Consider the following 15,642-nt stretch of genomic DNA (forward strand, 5'->3'; position numbering starts at 1 on the left):
ACGGAGAATACTTTTGCTGTAGTACATCTCTATATACATCGGTACGACTATAAGACCCCACGGTTTGATGATTGATAGGTGTGTGGCTGTCTTTCATTTTGACAAACAGAACAATGGGGCTATCCACCCTTATCCACAATGTAAAGTCATTCACACAGCCTCTTCCCTCTCCTCTCTGTGAGGAGCAGCAGGTTCAGCTTTCAGAACAAAGTAACATGGCATTCATTTTTTTAAATACGTTGTGTAGTAATATATATGTATTTATTTTTCTTCTCAGAGAGCACCAGAATGTGTATTTGATGTTAGTATTTCAGAAAATCTCCATGGGGACAATCCCCCCAGACCCCCCTGCAGGGGTTGGGTTTTCAACTCTTTCACCTGTGGGGAAATTGCAGGATTGGCTCCAGGTCGCCTTTTTTATTTACTACAAGACAAATGTGCCTTTTTATTTCATACAGTTCAATTTGGATTGAGACAGGGAAATAATCTAAACCTCACGAGTGGCGTTTCACTGTCAAGGGGAGCGTGTATGTAATTACATTGCAAATACTGACTTGAGCCCCACCACCAGTGTGCGAAATACGGGGGGGTCCGGGGGAGCTCGACCCCCCCGTTTAACACCTGAGCCCCCCTGAAAGCCTTAACAGCAACATTTAGGGGGGGTCTGAAATTATAATATGTATTTGTCACTTGCAATGGTCACTAAAATGTTTTTAAGCCTACTATGTCCAGTATTCATAATTCAAAACATTTATTCACAAATAACTTCTATTTTGGCTGTCAAAAGCAGAGCCAGCCGCGTGACACAGGTACGCTGCGTGACGCGGACACAAATTATGCAAATTAGCCATGCGGCAAAGAGGAGAGAAAGACGTTACATTAGAGGACTCAAATGTCTAAGAGAAAGCTAAACCAAAGTGTTTCACTCGCGCACATCCAAAAAAGTGACACCACGAGATGACCAAGAGACACCCAGAGATGATGCTGATGACGCAGCAGCTAGCACAGCACTCGCTACCAGAACCGTTAGCGAGTCGGGGGCTCCTGTCCCGCCCAGTCACTCCCCAGAAGGAGGTGAAGTTGAGGCAGAGCGCTCAGAAGACGCAGCAGTTGCGGAGGTAGCTGCTACTGCTGCTAGTGACTTTCCGCCGGGTGGTTGGACAACGAAGCAGGTGGGCGAATGGAAAGACCGCAACCCTTGGCTTGACATTAAGGCTGGAAAGTTAGGATGCTTAGTGTGTAGGAAAGCAAAAACTTTGCTACTCTCAGAAAAGGGACCGGGTTTACACCTCTCGGAAGAATGGATCAATGGTGATGTTACTAGCCCTGATGCAAAACAGCTACGAAAGAAGATATATAAACACAGGGACAGCCAGGCCCACACAAGGTCAGTGGAAATAGTACAGATGAAAGACAAAGAAACCCTCCCAAACTGTTTTATTGATGTACAGTCCGATTTACTCAAGAAAACAACAGTCTCGTTTAGAACAGCTTACACCGTAGCAAAAGAAAGGCTATCTTATAAAAAGCTCAACCCCCTCATGACAATGCAGGAGCTGAATGGAGCCGAAGTTGGGAATATCCACAAATCTGACCATGCATGCGCAGAAATAATAAGTCACATTGCAAAGGAAATGCGCCGCAAGTTCGTCTCTAATGTGAAAGAAATGGATTCAAAGGTATCAATCACAATTGATGAAAGTACCGTTCACGGTCGTCCCTATCTAATCATTTACGTAAGATGTGATGTCAGTGGTAAGGGGGATGTAGATAATGTTTTCCTGGATATAGTGGAACTCACAGATGGGGTCGATGCTGAATCAATTTATAACTCGATGATGGCGAGTCTATATAAAGCTGGAATGGATGATGACTTTTTGAAGACGCACCTAATAGGGAAAAGCCAGTGGGCTTGTCGTCAGACTCAAAAACAATTTTCCGAACGTGCAGTCTGTACACTGCCTGGCGCACAGACTAGAACTGTCAGTCAAAGATGCTCTTAAAGATTTCGGTGGCACTAATCACTTTGAGATATTTATTTCACATTTATACTCACTCTACAATCAGTCAACCAGGAATTCCAGATTGCTGAAAGAAGCAGCGGCCGAGCTCAACATGGAAATACTTAAAATAGGTCAAATTTTCACAATCAGATGGGTTGCCAGCAGCTTTAAAACAGTAAAAGCTGTATGGAAAGATTTTCCCGCACTAGCACTCCATTTTAAAACATCCAGTGAGAACGCATCACGTAATGATCTTGAGAGGCAAAAATACAAGGGACTTCTCAAGCACCTAACCAACTCAGGATTCGTGGAAGATTTGGCTGTCATGAAAGACATCCTGCGTGAACTCCACAGCCTGTCTCTCAAGCTGCAAAGAAGAGAAATGACACTTGTGGACTCAAGTGTCCACATCAAACAAACCATCAATGTTTTGACCGCCATGAAGACGACCGGGGGGAGATCAACGAAGAAGGCTGAACAGGGCGTCTCATCGGGCTTTTTTAAGGACGTAGAGCTGACAGAAGGCAGGGGGAAAATAAACAAGCCTCGTTTTTATGAATCGGTGGTTGCTACTCTAACCAAGCGCTTACCGGAGTCAAGCTTGGTCCAGACGCTCAAAGCTCTTGATAAGCGCTTTTGGCCAGGAGAGCGGGAAGACTTGACTTTGTATGGCGAACAAGAAGTACACTGTCTGGCTAAATCGCTCGGAGAACCAGCTGGGGACGCCGTGAGGCAGTTTAGAGACTGGAAATTGCAGGGCACTCCACCGGGCAAAACACTGGAACGGCTATGCATAGCAAGTTGCACTTACCTCCCCACGTCTGCTGAGTGCAAGAGAGGCTTTTCCGCCGTGAATAACACCGACAACCAGAGCCGCAACAGGTTGCGCGAGGAGAGCCTGTCTTCGCTTCTGTTTGTGGACCTAAACGGACCCCCTTTGGACAAATTCGACCCAGTGCCTTTCGTGAAAAGCTGGATTAAAGCAGGACATCGTCTCTCTTCTTCTTGGAAACCAGGACGGCAACGAGAAGAAGTCGAGCCAAGGCATCTTTGGTCTATTCTCACTTAAGGTAAAAGACAATTTTTTCGATCTTTGCTGTGCATAAGATGAGCGTGTGCGTATGTCCTGTGTGGATTCCGGGGTTAAGAAGAAAAGCATAATTAGCCTTGGTGTTCAAGTTGGTGTGTGTGTGTGTGTGTGTGTGTGTGTGTGTGTGTGTGTGTGTGTGTGTGTGTGTGTGTGTGTGTGTGTGTGTGTGTGTGTGTGTGTGTGTGTGTGTGTGTGTGTGTGTGTGTGTGTGTGTGTGTGTGTGTGTGTGTGTGTGTGTGTGTGTGTGCGTCTGAGACCAGCTCTGCTCCCATTTCCTCGCATAGAATCGAAAACAGATGGTTCTTTAATGGTCGCGTATTCATTCATATGAACGTTAGAATATATAATTATTTGACAGCGCCCCGGTTGAGAAACGCTGCTACTACTGATTGTCTTGGATTGCATCCATGAAATATTGTATAGGCCTACTGCATATTGAGAAATCTTCGACCGGTATATTGCGCAATAAACGGGAGATGGGGACCCCCCGATTATTGACGGGTATTTCACACACTGCCCACCACTGTATGGGTTAGCCCTACCATAGATTACCCAACACAAATACTCTGGCACCGCAACTGTTTGCGGTCTACTATGACAGAGAAGAGCCTGTCAAGTTTGGCTGTACTCAGCATTGAATCAAAACGCACCTTAGCTTTAAATCTTAATAAGTTTGTGTGGCGTTTTGCTGATCAAGATGGTAATCGCCACATTCAGCTGTTACAGACATGCCAACTTGATGCTCTGCTCACGGATGAGTCGATGAGAATAATAAACTGTTTAAGAAGATGACCTTACATGTGTAAATATATGTTTCTTCTTTGTGGGGGTCTGCCCCCAAAAAACAGTTTCAAGTCCTGAGAAAGTCAAATAAGAAGGTGTGTAAAACTTCACTGCCCAGCCAAAAAAAAGTAACCACTTTGATTTAACTAGGCCAGTAGGTAAGGACTTTCCACTGGATGATTATATATGTACTGTATATGTTTTAGCTGAATACAATTTATTTTTAACCCTAACTGATGCAGTTAGTCATTTCTTTAATGTTTGTTCTTTCTGATGTAAAGGCAAGGTTGTAGCTGTTTGCAATGAAGTTGTGGGGCACTGAACTGTACCTTTGATTCTTTTGAATTATGATAGTAATTACTGGTCTTTCAAATTTGAAGGAGGGTGAGCAAGCATCTTGAGGAACATTCATCATTATCTCCTCCAAAAAATATAATTTATTTAATAATAACACTGAATATGTGAATCATAACAGTGATTGACAGCTGATAGGAATAATATGATTGTTAATATTATCATATTCATACAGACACACATCGATGAGACAGTTAATTAATGTACTTATTGCAGCAGTCTGCATATTTGGTACCCCTGCTGGTCTAAGAGTTAAACCAACTCATTCAGTTAAAATGCATTAAATTAAGTGTGCCACCTTATATATTTATATTTAAGGCTTAACTGATGTGCCACAATAATGTCACCTAATGTTATTGAGTTAAAATATCAATATTGTTGCTTTCCAAGTTAACATTGATTGATATGACTGCGATTAAATCAGCATATACTTCTGCCAGGGGGTGCCACCCCTGAAATTCTCCTGCCACCCTCTTGCCACCCCGTGAATATTTGTCTAGATCCGCCCCTGCCTGGGACTGACTCGATCGGGTCATGGAAAACATCATGAAAGTCTTTCAGTAGCATTTCTTTTGTGAGTGGCATAGACTGGCTTGCATCAATAGTGTTCACCTCCGCTGGCAGTAGTTCTCTTGGAATAGTGAATTTCACAAGGCCCAGATCAGTGCATGCAGCACCACCTAGCAGGGGCTTTTGTTTGGTGTTCACTATCTCAAACACAAGTCTGTGTGTTTTCCCCCAGACCACACAGTCAGTGTGAAATTTCACCAGGGATGGCATGTATGTGCCAGAGTACAGCTTTAGCCTTGTTCTGGTCGGCTGTAAGGCTGTCTTTGGTGACAGTTTCTGTTTAAACTGGCGGCCCATAACATTGCAAGTGGCCCATGTATCTAGCTGACATAACTGTCTTCTCTTATTCAGGTGTAGGTGCACAAACCATTTGCGTCCAGGTGCTTTCACGTTCCCCACATATTCAGTGACATTGTATAGGTTTTCACTTGTATCTGAGTCCCCTTCAGTTTGCTGGACATCGTCAACAACATTAACTTTTCTTGTTTTCTCTGCTCTGCTGCTGGCCTGACATACTTTTGCAAAGTGATTTGAAACGCCACAAGCTCGGCAGGTCTTACGATAGGGTGGGCACTGCTCTCTGCCCCGTTTGTCCACTGCTGCTCTCTCTCAGCCGCTGTGTTTCTTTCTGCTATTTTCCACTGTGTTTTGCGTCGTCCACCTTGCCTGTTCACCATAGCATTAATACTGTCCGCCTGTGCCTGCGGGCTCTCAATAAGCCTCATGCGTGACTCCGTCAATTCTGCAAGGCGGCAAATCTCCATAGCTGTTGGCAGCGTTAGGTCCCGTTCACGCAGCAGTCGCCGTCTGGTGCTCTCGCTGGCAATACCGAGTACCACCCTGTCTAATCAGTTCATCTTTCAGGTCACGGTACTCACATGATGATGCTTTTTCCCTCAGCTTTGTTATAAAGCTATCGATCGGCTCCTCCGGCCCTTGTTTGCAGCATCCGAACGTGTATCTCTCATAAATAACATTTTTTGCCGGCTTGAAATAATCCCCCAACACATCCAAAAAAAAATTGGGGTCTTTCTTTTGTTCCTCGGTCAGCGTGAGGTTGTGCATATATATCAACCCAGTCTCACGGCATTTCGTGTTCACCAAGACGATTTTTAATCTATTGATTCGTGTTCACCAACACGATTTTCCCCTTTTTTTCGTGTTGCACAGCACGATTTTAAAAGCAATGTATTTGTATTGGTAGTCTTTCCCCTTTTTTTTCGTGTTGCACAGCACGATTTTAAAAGCAATGTATTTCTGTTGGTAGTCTCATGGCATTACGTGTTATAGGAAGACCGGAAGCTGTGTGGTTCGCAAAAACATGTTCTTACTCAATATCAAGCCACGATTATTGCTTTTATTTAAAATCGTATGATTTCGGACTTTTGTTGCTGTCTGTGAGGAAAATAAATGGGGCTCATTTTTCCTTCTATTTTGTTATTCTTTTCAAAATAACACACTGTTATTTAGTCAACAATAACACACAATTATCCTTGTTTTTATTTATTTGTTCAATTCTATAATCTCTGGCTTTTTTGCCGTCCTTCAGGAACTGAATTTCAAAATATAAATAACCGGAAACAGACGTAGGCCTATAAGGGACATTTCGAGCATCATCGAGTTTAGGATGGCCGAAGACACTACACTACCCATAATCCCCAGCTATCGTTTAGGACTACAGTCCCCGTGATTAAACTTCAAGTCGGGATTGGATGTTGGAGTGGCAGTGCGCCAAGGTTACGGAATCGAAACTGGATCGAACGCCGCCCCCCCCCCAACAATTAGAAGTTGCCAGTATTAAACACCAATTATTAACCAATTAAAATGAACCGATTAAACATCTCTCTGACACAGTTTAAACGCATTTTAAGTGGAAGAATTGTTCGTGTCTCCTCTTCGTGTCTCGGGAAGCTGGAAGCTGTATTATTTTCAAAAAATAAAAATAAAAAAAAATATTTTTCAACCATAACGGGTACTTTACACAACATTGAGTCAAACTTATCCTTGTTTTAATCCTTGTTTTATTTATGTTAAATTGTTGTTGTTGGTTAATTTTCCATTTTGTTTATTTTGGTTTAAGATATAATTATTTTTTATTTATTATTATCATGTTAGATGTTTAAACTTTTCTGCATTTTATAAGGCAATATATACTTTTTTGTTTTTGTCCAGAGGCTACTTAGGTTATTAAAGAGTTATCGTGTCAAAATATAGGAAATGTATTATTTTTTATTGTATAATCGGTACAGGAAATTACATAATTCAGAGCACCACCTATTGGCCAAAGACGCTGCCACCGGCATTGCGATCCATCCTCTAAGTTGGGTCACTAAAGTCAGATACATGTTTTGCTTAGATTTAATAATTGGGGCTTTTTTTTAAGCCTTTACTCGCATGGTTCATCATACATACTGAACTGTTCTAAGTCTGAGAAATGCTTTCGCCATAATCAGCAAAGCAACATTAATGTGAAATTATTCTTGCGGGCGGCTAGCTGGCTAGCTCACGTTCAACATAAGCTTAAACTAGTTTAGCTACATTTATATCAGCTCATAAGTGGTGTGTGAAAAATATTTGTCTTAATTACGGCTACATACGTCGGTGTTAAAGTGTGAGTTATATATTTAATCGCTTTTGTTTTACACATGACAGTACTAACGCTGGCCGACATTTTAATATATGTTTGGGGGGAGGGGCATAGTCCACGTCCATGTGCTTGTTACGCATATGAAACAGGAAACACGTAAATGAACTCAGTCTGTCTAAAGTAGTTAAACCGTCACAATGTGCATTTAAAAAAACTAGTTTCACTACATAATTCACTTTTTCTGTTCTCTCCTGCAGCTCCTGTACCCACACCACAAACCCATACACTGATCTACACCATCATAAAACCAACTGCACTTTTAAGAGCCAAACTCAACCTATCTCTCTGTCTATCTACCTACCTTTCTTATAGTTATTGTCTCTATCTTTTTATATCATTCATTATCTATTTCTTCATCGATCCATCTCAATCTTACAATCCGTCTATCTATCTCTGTTTGTCTCATACAGCAGCTGTTGCATATCTGTTGTGTCTGTCTGTCTGTCTGTCTGGCTGGCTGGCTGGCTGGCTGTGTTGCGATGGCAACAAAACACAACCCAGACCCCAATAATCCCACATTCAAAGAAGGGAAACGCATGGGTCTTGAGCTGAAGCATGAACACATGCTAACTGAAGCTAAGGTTGGTGTTTTAACCCATATGACCTCATTCATTTCCCACTTGAATTTGGCACTATCTGTTATCCAAAAAATGCTGAACAGGCCAAGAGTAACTGGATTTTGGATCAATGTATAGGGCCTTTGCAAAACGGTTCATCATTACAACATGGGGGGCAGAGGCTTACTAAATAAAGCTTGTTCAACTTGTATTACTTCATTAGTTGTATATGGTAGGAAAAACTTGAAGCAAAAATGTTCTTCAAGTGAATGAATTTACTTTTATTTGTCCACTGTCATATGGTATCAGTTCATCAGCAACATCAACCTTACATGAGTTGTTACTTGGTCACAGAAAGCAGCTGAGGAGAGGAAACGGGCACGGTCTGTAGGAGACACTTTACAGTCCCCTAAAAGGGGCTGTGTAGGACGTGGCAAGCCGAGAGGGAGGCGTGGAGGGCGACGCCAAGGCTCAGCTACAGGTTGATATCCCAATTATTTTACATTTTTATAAATTTACTAAGTAAATGGTTGGAAAATCGAATTAAAACACAGTAATTGCTTGTTGAGGGTCTACAATAATTCCAATATATAAACGCATAGTGACACTACAGTCGGAGACATTCCCACTGTGGTGTCATAAGAACTATGCTTTATTTAATTTCACAAGGTTTTAAACAATAGGTAGATAATACAAATCATCAGTTATCTGTTGTTAACCCTCTGTGTGATGTTTTACAGTCACATCCCCCCCGACTGAGGGCTTCCAGTCTTCCAGTGTGGAGGTTCTGCGTACTGAACCTTCAGCACAACACGAATTTGGTAAATCACAAAAATGGCTTTAAGTTTAAAACTAAAATCAATTTTTAAATAAATTGTGTTATTGAGAGAAAATAACCTTATACACAACTGACAGTTCAGGACTCGAACGAGGAATGTAATTAATTAAAGATATTGGCCAGTTCCATACTGAGCAAAGAAATGATCCTTGATTTTTAGTGTTCATCTTAAATATAGTCATTTACAGTTAAAGTTTCCCATTCTGTTCACAGCAAATAATATGGAGAGACTCTCTGACATTCTTTCCTCATGTCCTCCTCCTGATCCTCAAAAAAGCTCTGCCTCATCCTGGTCTTTTCGGCAGCAGAAAGCCTCAGAGCGCTGGAAAGAAGCGAGACCACACCACCTACAATGCCTTCTAGAAAAAGAGGCTGTTGGTCATCCCCTGTGTGGCCTCTGCCACGAGCCGGCTGTTATTAGGTGAGATAACATTTACCTTTATTTAAATTACTTTACCTAATTGTAATTTTTCAGTATTAATGCTCAGTGCCCTGCTATTTCAGCTAACATGCATGACTTTTGGGATGTTATAAAACTGGATACTGTCAAATATGTTCTTTATTCTCGCGTCCAGGAGAGAAGCTTTAAAATGAGACTAAATGGAGTCTCTGAGAAGATTCAAATGGGATACTTTAATTTAAAAAAGGCGCGGTAGTGTTACAGACAGAATATTTTTCAGGCAGAAAACAGCTGTGATCTGGCTCTCATGAACAAGAGAAGAGGGCAAATCCCTCGTCCGGTGCTGCTCTATATATCTTCTGCTGGCTCCTCCCCGCCAGCCGGCTCGCCTCGTCTCTAATGTCCGTTGTTGCATTTAAACAGAGGATTGGTACTTTTCACATTCAATATATGCTTAACCCGCCTTTTCTCCTCATATTCTCTTTCATTACTTTTCATGTAACACATTCTAAACGCTGTAATCAATACTCCAAAATATACAGAAAATACTTCACGGCTGGTTTGGTTTCCGGATGTTGTCACATGCTACTCTCGTCTGTAAACAATAATGTATTCAAATAAACTGTAAGTTTTCATTTAATATTCAGCATGGTAGTATCTTGACATCTATAGTTGTAGTGTTAAATCAGTAGGTTTCGGTTTGCACCACTCCAGGTCATTTCGCTACTCAATTCACCTCTTTAGGAAATCGTATATTAGCCACATGCTAAATGCTAACCGTAGATGAAGGATTTTCAGAATAAAAGCTTAACTGCTTGTGCACAAGAATTTCTGGTTTTTCAGGATAACAGAGCGTTTAAACTGATGGTATGTTTAAGCTACATTATACCATCAAAACATTGATTTTAATGTCTAACAGTCCCTCCTTACATACCTAAAAGGTGTGTATAATACTGAAATCAATGAGTTCTTCATCTGAACTTTGCATAGTATATCTCATATTACAAACATGCAATCAAAATGGAATGGTTCAATAGGCTTAACTTTACAAAAATACAAAATAAATTATTTGCCTGTGCTCAAACATAAAAGTGTTCCCTTGTGTATAACTTCTAGTGTTTGCATTCAATATCATTCTTCAAAATAGCAGCAATGGCTTGGTATCAGAACATTTCTTCCTCCCTCCTTTCACAGAAACCGTTCTCATACCACGCTCAGTGTTAAGGCACTTGTTTTTACAAAGTGAAAAGAAACAAACCATTTTAGAATAGCAATGATTTATACAACATGAAATCTACCATATTAGAATAGTATAAAATAATAAAGTAAAATAAAATGGACTATCTTAGAATAGTGTAAAATTAATTGGAATAATAAAAATATACTATCTTGGAATAGTATGAAGTAAATTGAAATGGATTCACTCCATTTTAATTTTGCTCACTTCTTCACATGATTTCATCATTTAAAGAATCACATCGGCTGGACATTCATTGATCAATCTCATCTCCGAACATCCATATCATTTAAACTAACTCATCATTGTCATCAACATCTGTATACGGGGGTTGGTCGTCTTGTTCTGCTAGCCATTGTAACTGTCTCCTCATGAGAAATGTACCCTCCCTCCTTTCATACCATTTAAGGTATGAAAGTAATATGTTCTCTAGAAGGGGCCATAGCCGTGGGAACATGTTTCAAATGGGGGGTGCTGTGGGGATGACACCAGGGCTGGTTCTGACCAATATGCTGCCCTATAGGCAAGATTTTAGCTGGCAATGAAAAACCTCCGCAAAAGACAAATACACTACAAAAAGAGAAACATATTGACATGGTGGACAGCTTATAACAAGGCTTCAAATGTATTTAGTATTATAACATGTTTTAATTGGAGGGGTGGACTTCACATCCTCTAGGGGGGTCCAGGGGTACCCCCCGGGAAGATTTTTTAACATTTTAAAGTCAAATGCTTCAATCTGGTGCACTTTGAGCGCTCAATTACTAGACACTGATCTAGAGGGTACAACTCTAAACACCCATATGAAAAAGATCGGTTTGCATTTTATTAATCAAATAAGTATGTGAACATTTCCAATAACCTACCATAGCCAATAACAAATAAATGTAACTTATTTTATTTGTGTTTATATTTTTTTATATTTTTAAATCTCTCCAGTTTTAAACAATATTTTTGGTTTACTGTCCTATAGTATACATTGGAATGATTTCAAACCTGTTTTTATTTATCCTAATAATTATAAAAGGTGTGCCTTGGAAATATTTGTTTACATAAATTGTGATCAAAACGTTTGAGACTCACTGAGATAACTTAGACTAAAGTGAACTATCCAAACCCTCAGAGTCCTTCACCTCACTGAGCCTCTCAGTCTGACAGGACAGAACTCTCTCTCCACATTATTGTAGAAGCAGCTTCTTATATCCGTTAGCGCAGCAGAAGCTAACAACAATCCCCGCCGGTACCGCGGTATCCCCTCTCTCTATCTCTCTCACGTTGGCTGTGAGCTGCGGGCGCCTGCTAAGCCAACATCCCCCACTTTCATCACTACGGCGCCCATCGTACAGGGCAAATGGAAAATGTTACCGGGTTGAAAAGGGTGTTATCTTTACTTAATTATGAATGTTGTTACATCAAGGCTGAAAATTCGTTTTTTTTTTATTATATCTTTTTGAAGTGCAGATCCCCTGTACTCCACCAGGGGGTGCTGCAGCACCCTCAGCACCCCTACTTCCCACGGCCCTGGAAGGGGCCGTTGTACGTTCTACTCTTGGGTACGGCATTCTAGACAGTCATTTCTGGGAGAAGATTTTGGTCAGTTACAACAGTTGTAGAATTTCATCACTTAAAAGTTCCTTCTCATTACCTTTGGGTGGTCTGTTCTAATGCAGTGATAAAGTCCCTGAAATGGTGTGAAAACTCGTGGAATATCAATAACTCATTATACTAATTTATTTTCAATTCTGGTCTACTTAAATAGCTATGCTAACCCCTTTAACAGTGTGTGGAACCTTGGGTGCCCGAGCATGTGATAATTACTTCCTCCTTTAACAAGGATTTTAAAAACAGAAGTCATTTCTTTAATGGTTTGTAGTTTAATTCAGGAATTTACACTTATGGCAGATATGTTTCTCCTTTAAATAACATCTCTAAATGTCAGGTCATCACTGATTGAATGGTGTCTTTTAAAACTCATACTCTGGTGCCGTGCGCTCCCTGTGAAGCTGCAAGTAAGATTTAAAATATCTGCAGGGTGGGTTGAGCGACCCCTTCTCCCTGAACGATATTTGTTGTAACAAATATGCACCATCACAATGAGTGATCCAAGGCACCCCCATGTATTACTCACAATTATATTAGTTTTTTTTAATTAAAATGTGCAATCTCTCTTTGCCCAGTGTCTTTTTAAAACTCTACATCTTGGACGAAAAACAAATGTTATTTCCACCTTAATCTTCCCTCCTGAGGTAATAACCATGCTACAATGGAGAAATCAATACTCTAGATTGGAATACTATCTTTGGCTTGGTACTAGCTCTACCTTTAACATTTTCCATACAAATAAAGATGTGTCTGCTTGTATAGAGTGGTTACTAAAACTATCCCTTTAAACTGTAGGTCTATACTGTAACAAATTAAATCTTCACCAAATTCACACATGAATAAAAAACTCTTAAAGAATAATTTGTTCATATGATGAAAAGATTGAATAATATGTTCTACCCTCAGTGTGTTTTTAGGGTTATTTAATAGTTTCCTCTTTTTTTCTTTATAAATTCACCAATTGATTAATTCATGGCTAATAAATCTTTTTCTTTACGTATTTCTCGTTGGTGAATAAGTGTGTTTATGTGTAAACTCACTCACTCCCGTTTTCCTTCTCTCCCCCTCTGGTTGTCAAGCCACGACCCCCTCACGTTGTGCCGGACCTTGCCAACTCCTCCGTCCACCTTCTCCTCAGTCCATCCACTCTTGGATCCTTCCGCTGTAACTCTTTTCAGTGTCCCATCTGCTTTGCATTTCATCTCCTCCTTTGCAGTCTCTACTGGTTGCATGGAGGGCGTATTCCGCTCTCATGTCCCACACTCTGCTCTTGTGCCCAAATCTTGTGGCTCAGCTTGGAACTTCATGTCCTGTGGGGGACCGATGAGAGAGTGCCTTTTATGTCACCTGTAGTTCTGGATGCCTCAGGTGGAGATGGTTCAGCACTGCTTCTCTGTCTGTTCGATGGAGGAGGAGGAGTCTTCCGTGGTGAGGTCTTTTGTCTGCTTGGAAGTTGGGGTCGTAGCGTTCTGACAGGCGGATAGATAGAGATAGAGAGAGAGAGATCTCGGGACGCATTATCTATAGTTAATTCTAACACACTGAGGTAAAATAAATCCAACCTTTTCCACTCTATTTACCTAATCTTACTATCCATCTTAGTTGTTAAATGTCATCTAAACACAATTCATGTCTACTAATAATTTTACCATATCCCTAAACATTGCTTTCACCCACTGTAACATGTTTACTCCAATTAACTCTTTCAGGAAACCATTTTCTTCTATAAATTTAAATACCTACATGTTTCAAGCACCACATATTTCAAACACTATAAAAGACCGTCTCCATATTTTCTCCATCACTTTAAATCTCACTGTTATTTAGAACCGTAGTAACTTTTGTGACTGGACATATCTGCAATGTCGCCACTATCTGCTGAGGAATCTTGTTCATAGAGTTTGTACATACAAAGCTGTACTTGTGGGTTAGTAGCCTGTGTCTAACAATCATTTTCAATAATTGTGCTTAGGTCACTGGTCGGTTGTTCATAGCTTAACAGGGGGTGTTTCTGGTACGGACTAAAACATGGATCCAGTGTATTTAGAGATTCCCCTAATCTGTAAATCCCCATCACTTACATATCCCGATCACTTAAACCCGTCTCATCATTTGATACAAGAACTGCATATAGAGGGGGGTGAATCATCTTGATTATAACCGCCTCTTGTTTGGGAATGAGTATTTCTAACTCCTCCTCTTGTTGCTCAGCTGATCTTTTGGCTCTGGGGATAAGTGAAAGTCTGTGAAACACAGCTGGAGTCTTGTTAGTGATGTGGGCATTCTTTATGAGTGAACTAATGGTTCCATGTTTTACTTGATATTGTACTCCCCTTCCAACCAGAAAGGTGCCAAGTGTAATGAACACAATCAACAATGCTATTCTGACTCTTATCCCTAGGGGACCCCACAATTGGTTTGGCTTTGTTCTTGTCATCATCTCTATTTTATCCCTGGTTGTGTTCATCACAGAATTGAAATAATGAGTACAAAAATAACATATACAAAAAATTGGAGTCTTTTTCAGATGTAAAACAAAAAAATAGGTTTTCACATTAATGTACAATCTATAAAAATCTATAGACAATTTGTCTTTTGAGCTGTTTCTATCTTTATCTTATTTCTATCTATTGTTTTGTTCCAGCTCTGCCAAATCAGTCCTAACTCCCAATAATGTTCTGGAAGTTGCCAGTGAAGGGTGACAATGTGTGAGGTGGTGTCAATTTGCTCCTTTTTCTTTACCTTTAAACCGGAGCGTGTGTGAAGTTTGTTAAAACCTTTCACGCTTCCGTCCACCGGGGATGAGCCCACTCTCTTTTGTGAACTTTCACCCTCACCCATTCACCTGGCCGAACAGGAGTCTCTTCTGGTGTCTCGTCTGGTATCTCTGTAGTTTTCCTAGCCTGCTGTGTAGACAAAACTTGCATAATATTACTCAGAGTTCTGACATATTCATCCACTTCTATTTGTCTAATATCTAAAACTGGACCACTCCCTCCTTGGAGAAGGCCCAAGCTTCGGCATACCTCTTGTTGTTATGAGACCTATTGTTGACTACATTTTATTATTTATTAACTACAACGTCACTGAAATCAACATATCTGTATAATCATGACACTCCCTCCTTTGAGCATAAAATGCTCAATTAATATTGCAATGATTACCGTATTATGAACAGGACATGTAAAACCCATAACGTTGCATTAAATAAATATAAATTCTCCATGTACCCACAAGGGGTATGAAAATATCATATGATGTATGGTAGGGTGCATCAAAAAAATCATTTTTAACCTGCTGATCTGTTAAGGGGATAAAAATGTTCCAATTCATGTTGTAATAACGTATGCAAAAATATTTTTACAATATGAGGTGATTTAGAGGTGCAACGGCCATCATCTTTTATGGCAAAAGGGGGTAACCAGCATATATGCATGTGTTTACCTTTTGTTTATTTTTTATCTACTTTAATATTACTGTCATTACCAACACATTGTGCATAATGCACTCTAGCTACAACTTCCATTTCAACATTCAACATAATGTTTATTTGGTAGCCAT

General features: G+C 40.3%; 1 protein-coding gene across 2 annotated transcripts in view; it reads left to right on the forward strand.

Moving 5' to 3' along the window:
* LOC307026110 (N-lysine methyltransferase KMT5A-like) overlaps positions 1–9,557 on the forward strand; it is a 161,126-nt gene extending 151,569 nt beyond the window's left edge. Inside the window, exons 10-13 of one of the 2 annotated variants that reach the window (XR_013804331.1) lie at positions 7,645–8,028; positions 8,359–8,485; positions 8,745–8,825; positions 9,120–9,557. The gene's annotated coding sequence lies outside the window, so the exon portion shown is untranslated. The remainder of the gene's footprint in view (positions 1–7,644; positions 8,029–8,358; positions 8,486–8,744; positions 8,826–9,119) is intronic. The other variant, XR_013804332.1, reaches the window with a different exon arrangement.
* The last annotated feature ends 6,085 nt before the right edge of the window (positions 9,558–15,642 follow it).

This window comes from Notothenia rossii, assembly GCF_949606895.1.
Source record: "Notothenia rossii genome assembly, chromosome: 12".
Lineage (NCBI taxonomy): Eukaryota > Metazoa > Chordata > Actinopteri > Perciformes > Nototheniidae > Notothenia > Notothenia rossii.